This window comes from Melitaea cinxia, chromosome 22, assembly GCF_905220565.1.
Source record: "Melitaea cinxia chromosome 22, ilMelCinx1.1, whole genome shotgun sequence".
In the NCBI taxonomy this organism is placed as follows: Eukaryota; Metazoa; Arthropoda; class Insecta; order Lepidoptera; family Nymphalidae; genus Melitaea; species Melitaea cinxia.
In genome coordinates, this window is record NC_059415.1 from 4885723 (window position 1) to 4896953 (window position 11231).

At 33.6% G+C, this 11231-nt stretch overlaps 1 non-coding gene across 1 annotated transcript; it reads right to left on the reverse strand.

The window, feature by feature from the left end:
* Positions 1–9420: 9420 nt before the first annotated feature.
* On the reverse strand, positions 9421–9492 carry Trnae-cuc. The gene has a single exon. It is a non-coding gene; the product is annotated as a tRNA-Glu (tRNA).
* Positions 9493–11231: the final 1739 nt, after the last annotated feature.

Consider the following 11231-nt stretch of genomic DNA (forward strand, 5'->3'; position numbering starts at 1 on the left):
TGTGTATTTGAGCATTTTAAATAATAATTAATTTTGTTGGAATGTCACAAAGTAATTTAATAGAACAATTTATGTTATTTTAAAAGATTAAAATGTATTTAATCGATTTTAATAAAATAAAAAAAAACTGAAAAAATCGATATATCCCTGTTACCTAGTAATTGCTTCGTTTCTCGCGTGATTGTTTTTTTTTTTAAATCATAATAGGCTGTAATTTTATTTGCATTGGTTAATTTTAATTATTTTATTAATTTAATGAAAATAGACATAAATACAACCATTAATTCAAAAAATGTTGGTCGGTGTATTTATTTAACGTTTACAGCGCAATCTTCAAACATTGTAATAAAAAATATTTGGTAAACGAAAAATTATGGAAATCATGTTTAGTTAGTTATCTTGCTTCCTCGTGCGTGCATCTAGTGAGACTATTATTAGTATGTCTCTGTATTTTTAGCCTAAAATTGGCTCTTATAAGTTCTATGTAATTCAACCTTATTGCCACCCATCCCATGGTTCTTAGCTTTGTGTATGGAATTACGAGAGAAGTCTCAAGAAGAAACAAGTAAAAACCTGTACTGATCAAGGAGTGTCTTCTGCTTACAGCGTGTAGAGTTTTGTGATTTCGTAACAATATTAAACTGTGTACGAAATAAATTACGTTCATTCAGACATATGTGTATAAAGGAACCATAGAATAGTAGAAACTATTCGTATCAAGCTAGCACATAACTCAATTAAACTTGGATATTATTATGCACTCCTCAACAGTCCTACGTCGGAAAGCGCATCGGGGCAACAGATTCTCCATAAACAATAACTTTGACAAAGTTTACCTGCTTCATTGTTGTGAAACTTGAGTTAAACAGTGACTGTCAATTTAATACGAATTTATATTAAATACTAGCTGTGCGCGTTACTTTGTCTGCATGAAATTTAACAGAAAAAGTCATTATTAAGTCGTATTCAGTTCGCAGAGTTATAAAATGAATAAATTTCTAAAATAAAAGTAGCTTAAGCTACTCCCTATTACATCAGCTATTGGCCAGTGAAACTCCCGTCAAAATCGGTTCAGCCATTTCAGATATTAGTCGGAATAAACAGACAGACAGACAGACAAAAATTGTAAAAAAAAATATTTTGGCTTATGTACCGTGTATACATCCATATGAATTAAGTAAAAAGCGGTTATTTTAATATTACAAACAGATACACCAATTTTATTTATTTGTATAGATATCAAAGTAATGCGACTTACAAATGGCTCTAATCCTTGTCAGCTTAATTCAAACGAAAATGTATAGTAAGGTTAATTTGATTAGTCTAAAAGTTGGCTTGTGTGGGATTTACCTTTCTTAAAATTCATTTCAGGTTCATTAAACTTTTATATGCATAACTCTTTGATTTATGGCGCTATCTTTTGTCTACTAGATAAATTATTATTATTTATTATTATTATATATTTATTTTTATAATTAGGTTTTTCTACTGGATCATACCTAGGTCAGCGTTCTAGTTAGTTTTAGTGCTGTTTCTAGATAAATTCATACTATTTTCGGGTCAATAACATATTTCATAAGATAGCTTAGAATCATTGTAGCGTCAATATAATATCTGTCATATCAAAACAGCTTGATTTAATTATCATTAATAAATTGTCATCGTATGACTGACGTAAGCGAGGCAGCCACGATAATTCTCAATGTAGTAGATTGTTATGAAAATTTAATGTAGGGGAAACCATGTCCAATGTCTTGTTTAAGCGTAATTAGAACAATACATCCAAAATAATTCTTTATTTAAAATTTAATGTAAAAATAAATTATTATTGCAGATTTCTTTTTTCTATATTCAAAAAACTACAATTCTACATTTTATACTTTTTGGGTTTCGTCTACAGTGTTTATCAGTTCATCGACACTTGTAGCTTTCGTGAAAATACATAAGTCGTTATTTCTCTAACACCCGCTAATAAATGTCAAGTTCATCTGAAATAAATTGAATTTAAACAAATTATACGGCTGCCATGTTCGTAATGTGAGGATTAACTAATAAAACAAGATACTTGAATCTGTATTGCGATGAGAATATAAAATACAACGTAAGCCTAAGTACCTACTGGACGCTATAAACCATTAAAAATTATTTTTACTAAACTCATACAAATTAAAGTTAAAAATAAAAACTGAAATAATTAAGTACAGAGTTTGCAGGGTGAACCCAAGTAGTCACACATTTACTTGGTACACGTTTACAGGAGCTTAACATCATTCATCATAAAGAGTCGTCGATAAAGAGTCATTAAAACGTAAGCATATGTGTAGTATGTTTAGTCTTCACAACTAACGCGTGATCTAATTTTAATACAATATAAAATTTTATAACAACTTTGAAACAATGATTGAATTCTAGTCCAATTTTTTAAAAATTCAATCAGTATTTCTATAATCCTAAACTTTGAAATATTAATCAATTAACCTTTCTGAGTGCTTCTTTATTTTCATTTTAAATAATTAGAGCATCATTATGCTTTAATTGATAGCTTTCTATAGTTACGCTAAGCTTAGTAGACAAAAGGCTTTACGTTGGCAATAATCCAAATCAAGTGGATGTTTTGACTTTCAATTTTTGAGATTAACCATCGCTTTATGAAAATAACTTTTAAGCTTATGATATATGGTTCATAATCGTATGTAGGCGAGAATATAATTTTGTGAATTCCCTGTCCCTTCGGATCTTGACAGTGTTATGATTAATGGTGGCACAGGTCGTTGCACTCGACTGAGATGAATCATTCGAAATATTCATATTATTCATATTGACATTTTTAGGTATCCACACCATTGAATGTGTATTAAAAGCAGTACAACATACTTCCTGTGCTGGACAAAGAGTCTATTCTCACTAAAAAAGATTAAAGTTTATTTTACAACATTGCTTTAATGTGTTTTGGAGAAATAATTCAAAGTACTGAAACAAATAAATTTAGCTTTCTTTGTTTTTAATTACAGTATCGAAAGATTCTAACCCAAACCAACTTAATGCCGATTAATATGAGACAGTTCAAAAAACAATACTAGAACTGTGCCCCACACAGTAAACATAATAATTAACATTTCAGCAATACTATTAGAAAAACTGGTACGAAAGTCCAATATTATTAAAAAAATGAAAGTAAGAATGTTAAAAATCTGATCACAAAAGCCAGACATATCAACGTAACAAAATAATTGTATACAGATATTTAATATATTAATTTTATTTTTATTAAGAAAATCGTTTACGTCGCGTCCCACAGGAAGCGAGCCCTAACGATGAATTGGGTACAAAAGGTTCGTTAACGCTGAAAAAAGTCCTTTGAATTTTTATTCCAACATCCTTAAATTTAATAAAAAATAATTCTAAAATGAAAATTTCCTTTGGCTATATTTTGACTATGATTTATTTGTGTAAGATGCTTTACTTATATTACTTATACTTGTCAAAGAAATAAATAGACGGGTGCAAAGTAAAAAAGGTTAACTACAATTTTGAGATTTTTTTTATTGCAGTAACTAACTAAAAACTTTATATTTTACAACATGGCAAAATAAAAAATACAAATATCGCCTCATTTCTTGTACTTTTGTAAAGTAAAAGAAGACAACTACTGCTGTTTTGTAAAATTACACGACGTACATGCGTTCAACTACCGCCTGGCCGCTTTTACGCAGTCCGCGCGTGGGACGCACGTTCATTCCTATTGTGTCATCAGTCAGATGTCATGTGCTTCGCCGGCCGGCAACAATGTTTGTTTGTTTTGGCTTTTTACGTATTAAGGTTTGTTGAAAGTTTTATCATAATAATAAACCATTTGAATACATCACAATAGACATGGAAAGACATTTTTGGAAATTTTTGGAACTGGAAAAGTCATACTTTTCACACTTACTGACATATATGAAACATCTTTATTAAATCCAGATTTATTAATTCCTATGTAGAAACGACCAAGTGGTAGTTAACTCAGTTGTCATATTTTTACGCACAATGTAGAGGCCGACAACTGCAAAATCTCGTAAATTAAACATAATTAGAAGAAATGAAATTACAACAAATATGGTTTGAAATTGACAAAATGGGAGCACTTTTTCCTATTTTGCGCTCTGCTGAAAAGTTGCTGTTTTGTATATAACTCTTTTTACTTTGCATCCGTCGAAATCAAATACACTTATGGCTAATTTCTCTGTTTGCTCTTAAAGTTGTACCGTACACAAGCTACTGATAAAGCTGTAAGCTGGCTATCAGGAAGAAAAATTTTCGGGCTGAAACATAAAAATGTTCGGGCATTAGTTGACAAATAAATTAAGTAGGTACAAATTTCGATTTCAGAGATTGTAAATAAAAATAAATATCTAAGACATGTAGTCGATATTTGATGATGAAACAGAAAAGGCATATCAGAAACTTTTATCCATTATATGTTAGATAAATATATGAACTTTATCAGTAACCGATTTTGTCTGTAGTATCGCAAATCTGTGTAATCTGTCAATATGTGCCGTGTGGTTCATGTGTAATGACAACTGTAGCCCTAGTAAGTTCGATTACCACTTAAGTAGGATATTTATACTTGTGCAATAGTTCGTAAAGCAATAAATAATAGTTGAATCTATGATTTAAAGTACTGGGTACTAAAATTATACAAGGATCCACTTGGATTCAATAGTCCGGTATGATTAATACGTCAACGCAAAAAAGATTCTTAGAGATCAACTTCAAGATTTATTTGCCGTTTCAAGTAAAGACGACCAGAAAAAATTTCACAACTTCGTTTAAACATGTCTATTGAAGATTTTTCTTTTGCTTGAATAACACGTTGTTAATAATTTAGTTTGCGAAAAACGAATTTTAAAACGTTTATTTATTTTAAAACTTTTAAAAGTAACGTAATAAAAAACAAGGTTACATGACATGAAATTGACGCGATAAATTTAATTTTTGTTGCGTTAAGTTAAAACGATGTTAACGAGAAAACATTTTAAAATAATTATATCAAAGCTATCACGTTATCGGTTAACGTCGAAAAGTAACACACTTCAAACTCTACATAAGTATATACACTAAAATAATTTAATGTTTCCTGTTAATAACATAAGTGTAAGAATAATAAGCTCATCATTACTTTTTTAGCATTTCGATGGCAAACAAGCAAATGGTTTGACGATAGTTACCGTAGTTAATTTTCGCTGCAATACAAGAAGCATTATAAGCACGTTGCTGGACCCCGACAATTCCTCCTAACTCACCAAAGGAACAACACTTTTTAGACGAGTATTATTTATCTGTGAAACTTTTTAAGGTTGAATATATTTTCCTGGCCGAGCTGCTTTATATTTTAACTAGATATTTCCTGCTGTGTCCATTTTTTTTAGGTGTGGAAAATCCATCATGGATACCCTCCAGCGCGGGGGCGCCAGAGGGCTATGTCAGATTCCTACTGACCAAAAACCACCACGTGTGAGCAGTCATCCGCCTGGGTGGGGCGAGATGGGGTCGCGCTAGCATTCGCCATCTCGCCTCAGCGGTAGGCCCGGACAAAGCCTCCGGGCCCCGGCATGATGGTGGGGTGGCCTCGCTCACAACAAGGCCACCCCTCAGACGTATGGGGTCAGGTCGTCCGGCCGGCCGAAGTCCCCCGACTATCGGCCGCCAACCCCACTATTACGAGGGGGAAGGAGGTGGGCAAACCGCCTCCTCCTTGCACCCGTACGTCTGCGCCGGAGTGGGCCAGCAGGCAGGCTCCGCGGTCTCCTTCTGCGTTATTACCTCTTCGCAGAAGGAGACCGCCACCTGCCACGATCTCTTGCTGTCAAGCATGGCCTTTACGACACTCGGCAGCGAGAGATCCCGTCCGAGAACCGCTAAAAGCGTGCGCCGCTGCGGTTCCCAAGTGGCGCACGCCTCCAGCGTGTGGAGCGCTGTATCTTCTGGCGCTCCACATTCGTGGCAGGCTGGAGTCGCCCTCCGTCTCGCGATTTGGTGCAGATACTTACCGAAGCACCCATGTCCGGAAAGTACCTGCACCAGTTCCTGCTGTGTCCTACCTCAATGGTACTAATATAAGGCTAACGCCGAGTTGCACGAAAAGAAATTAAAATTTAAGTAGAGATTAAACTAATTTTTCACAAGAATTTCATACAATTCTTGCGATTAAATTAGTTTAATCACTACTTAAATTTTAATTTCTTTTCGTGCAACTCAGCGTAAAGTAGTTAAATGCACAAATATCTTAATTAAAGTAGTTAAATGTATTTAATATATTTTAAACTTTCTTATTGTAGCTATCATCATCATCTTCATTTCAGCCCATCACAGTCTACTGCTGGACATAGGCCTCCACAAGTTCAGGTCAAAGATGGCGTGAACTCATGTGTTTTGCTCATAGTCACCACGCTGGGCAGGCAGGTTGGTGACCGCAGGCTGGCTTTGTCGCACCGAAGACGCTGTTACCCGTCTTCGGTTTGTGTATTTTAAAGCCAGCAGTTGGATGGTTATCCCGCCATCGGTCGGCTTTTTAAGTTCCAATGTGGTAGTGGAACTATGTTATCCCTCAGTCGCCTCTTACGATACCCACGGGAAAAGAGGAGGTGGCTATATTCTTTACTACCGTAGCCACACAGCGTTATAATTTTAATATATTACAGTATGCAATACAGTGTGCAATACAGTTATTATTATTATTATTATTGACAGATATATAAATAAAAGTATGTCTTAAAAGGTCTTTGGAGTCTTACAGGATTCTTCAAGATGTTTTTCGACGAGAAAATAAATTTTTTAACAATTTTACCCCTCGGGAATTTAGCGATGTTAGTCCGAATTTAAATCTGACCTTTCGTTTTACCCTTAAAAATGTTTGTAAGATGAAATTTTGCCTAAAGTAATATTTTTTGTTTAATATTTACTTATTTTCTACTAGTAACAATATGTCATAACTTTATTTAAAGTTATACGTTATAAGGTAAAATTTTGGCGGCAGTAAAACAATATGGCGGTAGCAAAATCGTTAATTCAGCAAAATTGATAGTAAATGCAATACATTACGTCTCTCATCGTCTGTAATGGACGTTGCAAGCTCGATTAAACTGAGAAATATCCTCTATGTCTGACTGTACATATCAATAGTTAAATTATCTAGACCCACTTAGAATGATTGAGAAAATTAAGCTGATTAGGACTTTCTGTTAAGAAAATGGTTAAACGGGTACAGTAATATAATGTATGGCAATATGGTTTGGATAGCAGATGCATTTTTTGGTAATAATAAGCTCCGTATGTTTTTCTGATTATATTATATTACTAGCTGCTGCCCGCGACGTCGTCTGCGTGAACGCTATACAGCACCAAAAATACCTACGATTACACCTTTTAAAATAACATTCATTCACCCGTTTTTTCTTTACATTTCATATCTACAGAAAAATGTCATAGATGGTGTTGCTTTAAAATTGTTTTGTCTCATCATTCATTACAGCCTATACAGTCCACTGCTGGACATAGGCCTCCACAAGTTTACGCCAAAAATAACGTGAACTCATGTGTTTTGCCCATAGTCACCACGCTGGGCAGGCGGGTTGGTGACCGCAGTACTGGCTTTGTCGCACCGAAGACGCTGCTGCCCGTCTTCGGCCTGTGTATTTCAAAGCCAGCAGTTGGATGGTTATCCCGCCACCGGTCGGCTTCTTAAGTTCCAAGGTGGTTGTGGAACCTTGTTATCCCTTAGTCGCCTCTTACGACACCCACGGGAAGAGAGGGGGTGGCTAAATTCTTTAGTGCCGTAGCCACACAGCATATTGTTTTGTCTACTTATATTCATTTAATTATGTTTATCGGCTTAGTTACTATTGCGTGATTTTTATAGTGTGTAGTTAGCTTATATAGCATGGTTATTAACATAATAACAACAACATTCAAATATGTGTCGTTAGATTACACGTTGTTACAGAATGCGTTGAGGAAATAAAGGGTCACTGCTCGTTCCCGGTAGGTGATAGCATGATAATATGTAGTCTATATGTTGACCCGACTTCTTAATAATATTCGTGCCAAATTTGAAGTAAATCCATACGGTACTTCTGAGTTTATCCCGGACATACATACAGACAAACAGGCAAACAGACAAAAATTCTAAAACTATATTTTTGGCTTCGGTATCGAAAGTAGATCACACCCCAAGTAATCTTTTACAAAAAATATTCAATATACAGTTTTGACTTTCCTACCATTTTATTATATGTATAGATACACACACACACACACACACACACACACACACACACATATATATATATATATATATATAAATATTATGGAAAATAATCAATGATCCCACGTAGGATTAAAGTCCCGCGTCCCCGACGCAGGATTCAGGACACTATTCAGTCACCATCAGGTCAGACATTTCTAAAACCAAAACCACAATAGATATAGTAAGTGTTATGGAAATATAAATGGCACTTTTTTTTTAAACGCTGACCCTGAACTTAATATAAGTAATTCTTTTTTAGTGTAAATATATCGATGTAAATATGTCGATTTTTTTAAATTTTCTTCCATACAAAACTTTGCTCTGAAAATAATGAAAACAAAAAAAAAATCTAATTTCATGCAGTCATTCACAAGTTATGGGTGCGCGTATATTTCACATTTCAATGATTGATTTTAATTTATAATAGATGAGAGAAAGTCATTATCAGTCATAATATACTAGACAACAAAAGCAACTAAACAATCGTTATTTTTCTCGTACGAGATGTGTACGTAGAAAAATTATATTTTTTATTTCATTGAAAGCTCAGTCTAATGATCACTTATGTAAATTTACAAACAGAGCTCAAAATTCGTCACACCTGAATGATATTCATAATTCATAATAGACACGTGTATATGTAAATAACTATGTACTGGGAGATCGCTGTGGTGTGTCATTTAAAAGTTTCATCAATATCATTCCATTCACATACAATGGATTTTAATGCAAAGCCAAATATTTGTTTCTAGACTGATCGTTTGGAAAGTCCATCTAGCTTCACAGATCACAAAAAGTTCTTCATCCTGGTTGATAATATAAACATCCAACAAGCTTGGCACAACCAACCCAGAGTGAAGTTATAGTTTTTATCAAGTTCCAAACTTTTTCCTTACTGGTGTGTCAAGTTCTAAACGATTTAGATATATGTCAATTATAAAATACATTTATCATTATTTTATATATGCTTTTAGCTATGAGTATCTTTAAAATGAGTGTCTTTGGTATTTTTGACCTTAATTTTTTAAATATATCCCTATAATATTTTAAAATAAATTATATATGGATATTAAAATAAAATAAAACAAATATACGTTTCTAAAAATTTTTAACATAATAAAAAAAAATATTTCCGGTACCGGGAATCGAACCCGAGCCTCCTGGGTGAGAGCCAGGTATCCTAGCCACTAGACCATACCGGAGATACTATCCATGTCTAAATTTTGATAGTTATTACTCATAGAATCGTTTAAATGAAAAATATTATATTAATACTAAATGACCCGGTGAAATGTAATGGAGAATGATGTGAAGTAAGCTTTACTATGAACTTGGCGACATAGGTCAATTCCACTTTAATTTCAATAATATTAATAAGTTATACTCAACGATTACATTTTATAGTACAGATCTCCATTAATATTTATAATCACGTAATTTCTTAAATTATTATGTCAATACGACACAGTATTTATGGAATAAAATTATAAAAAGCCGCTTATAACTCGCCAGTCACTTCATTAATTATAGATTAAAGAAAAAACGACGATAGTATCAGACAGTTTTAAACATGATTAGTACATACGGAGACAGTAATTAGATATCTTTGATATTTACAAAACGTTTTTGATGTAAAAATAAGTGGTAGTACTCTTAAATTAATGTTTCAATATTGAAATCGTTTTTATAATGTTAGTGTTATTGACATTTTGACGTAAAGCTGTACAATTAAATTAAGATATTTAGGAGTTGATTTTTTAAATAATGTCATTTATTACTAATACGACCACTCTGACGTGTCTTGTTTAATGGTCGATGTCTGCGGCGCCTAAACATCGACGTTCGCGGGTTACATTCCCGCTTGGAGTGGATATTTGTGTTTGTACAAATATTTATTTCCGGACTGTGCTTCGGAGAGCGATCGTTACCTCGTTAGGGAATATATCCGCCTACCCACATTGGAGCAGCGTGGTGGATTAAGCTCTGATCCTTTTCCTTCATGGGGAAAGAGCCCTATGCCCAGCAGTGGGATATAACAGGCTTAAAGTTGTACCATAGATTAGATTAAGAACCGGTCGGTGGACTCACGTCTCTTTTGGAGACATTAAAAACAAACATAGTCTGACTTGAACAGCGATGTTGTTGACTAACGCCTACCTTGAAATAGAGAAAAAAAAATAAAAATAAAAATTTGCATGTATTAGAGTAAAAAAGGACATGGGTTCATAAGCCCGTGGATGTATAAGACTTGTTAAAAAAAAAAAAAAAAAAAAAAAACAGGCAGAGGCGTTACTACTAATATTATAAAGAGTGTGATTAAAAGTGTGTGACTTTGTGTCTGTAAGGAAACCTTAAAATTCATTCATCAATAACCTTGAATGATATTGGCGAAATCTTAAGTGCTGTATTAGTACGATTCTTAATCATCATCATCATCATTTCAGCCTATTGCAGTCCACTGCTGGACATAGGCCTCCACAAGTTCGCGCCAAAAATGCGTGAACTCATGTGTGTTGCCCATAGTCACCACGCTGGGCAGGCGGGTTGGTGACCGCAGGGTGGCTTGTCGCACCTAAGACGCTGCTGCCCGTTTTATGAATTAGTAAGATTAGAAGCATATAATTCAAATGAACTAATGAATAAAACTTAAATTTATCAACTATGTATAGAAACTGTAAGGCAATGGGCACAGTGGAGTATAGCAGAATTGAACAGTTTATAAAATACCGCATAAAATAAGAAGTGTATATTATATTCATAGTGTATATCATATCATATATTATATCATGTATTCTATTTCTTTAATAAAACCAGTTCTTCTATAAATTTTTTATAGTGGCTATATTACTTGTAACTTAAATTAATATTACGTTTTCATAATAACATCATAATGTTCACAGTTGATTGTTGACTATTAAATATATATAAAAAAAACTCCATT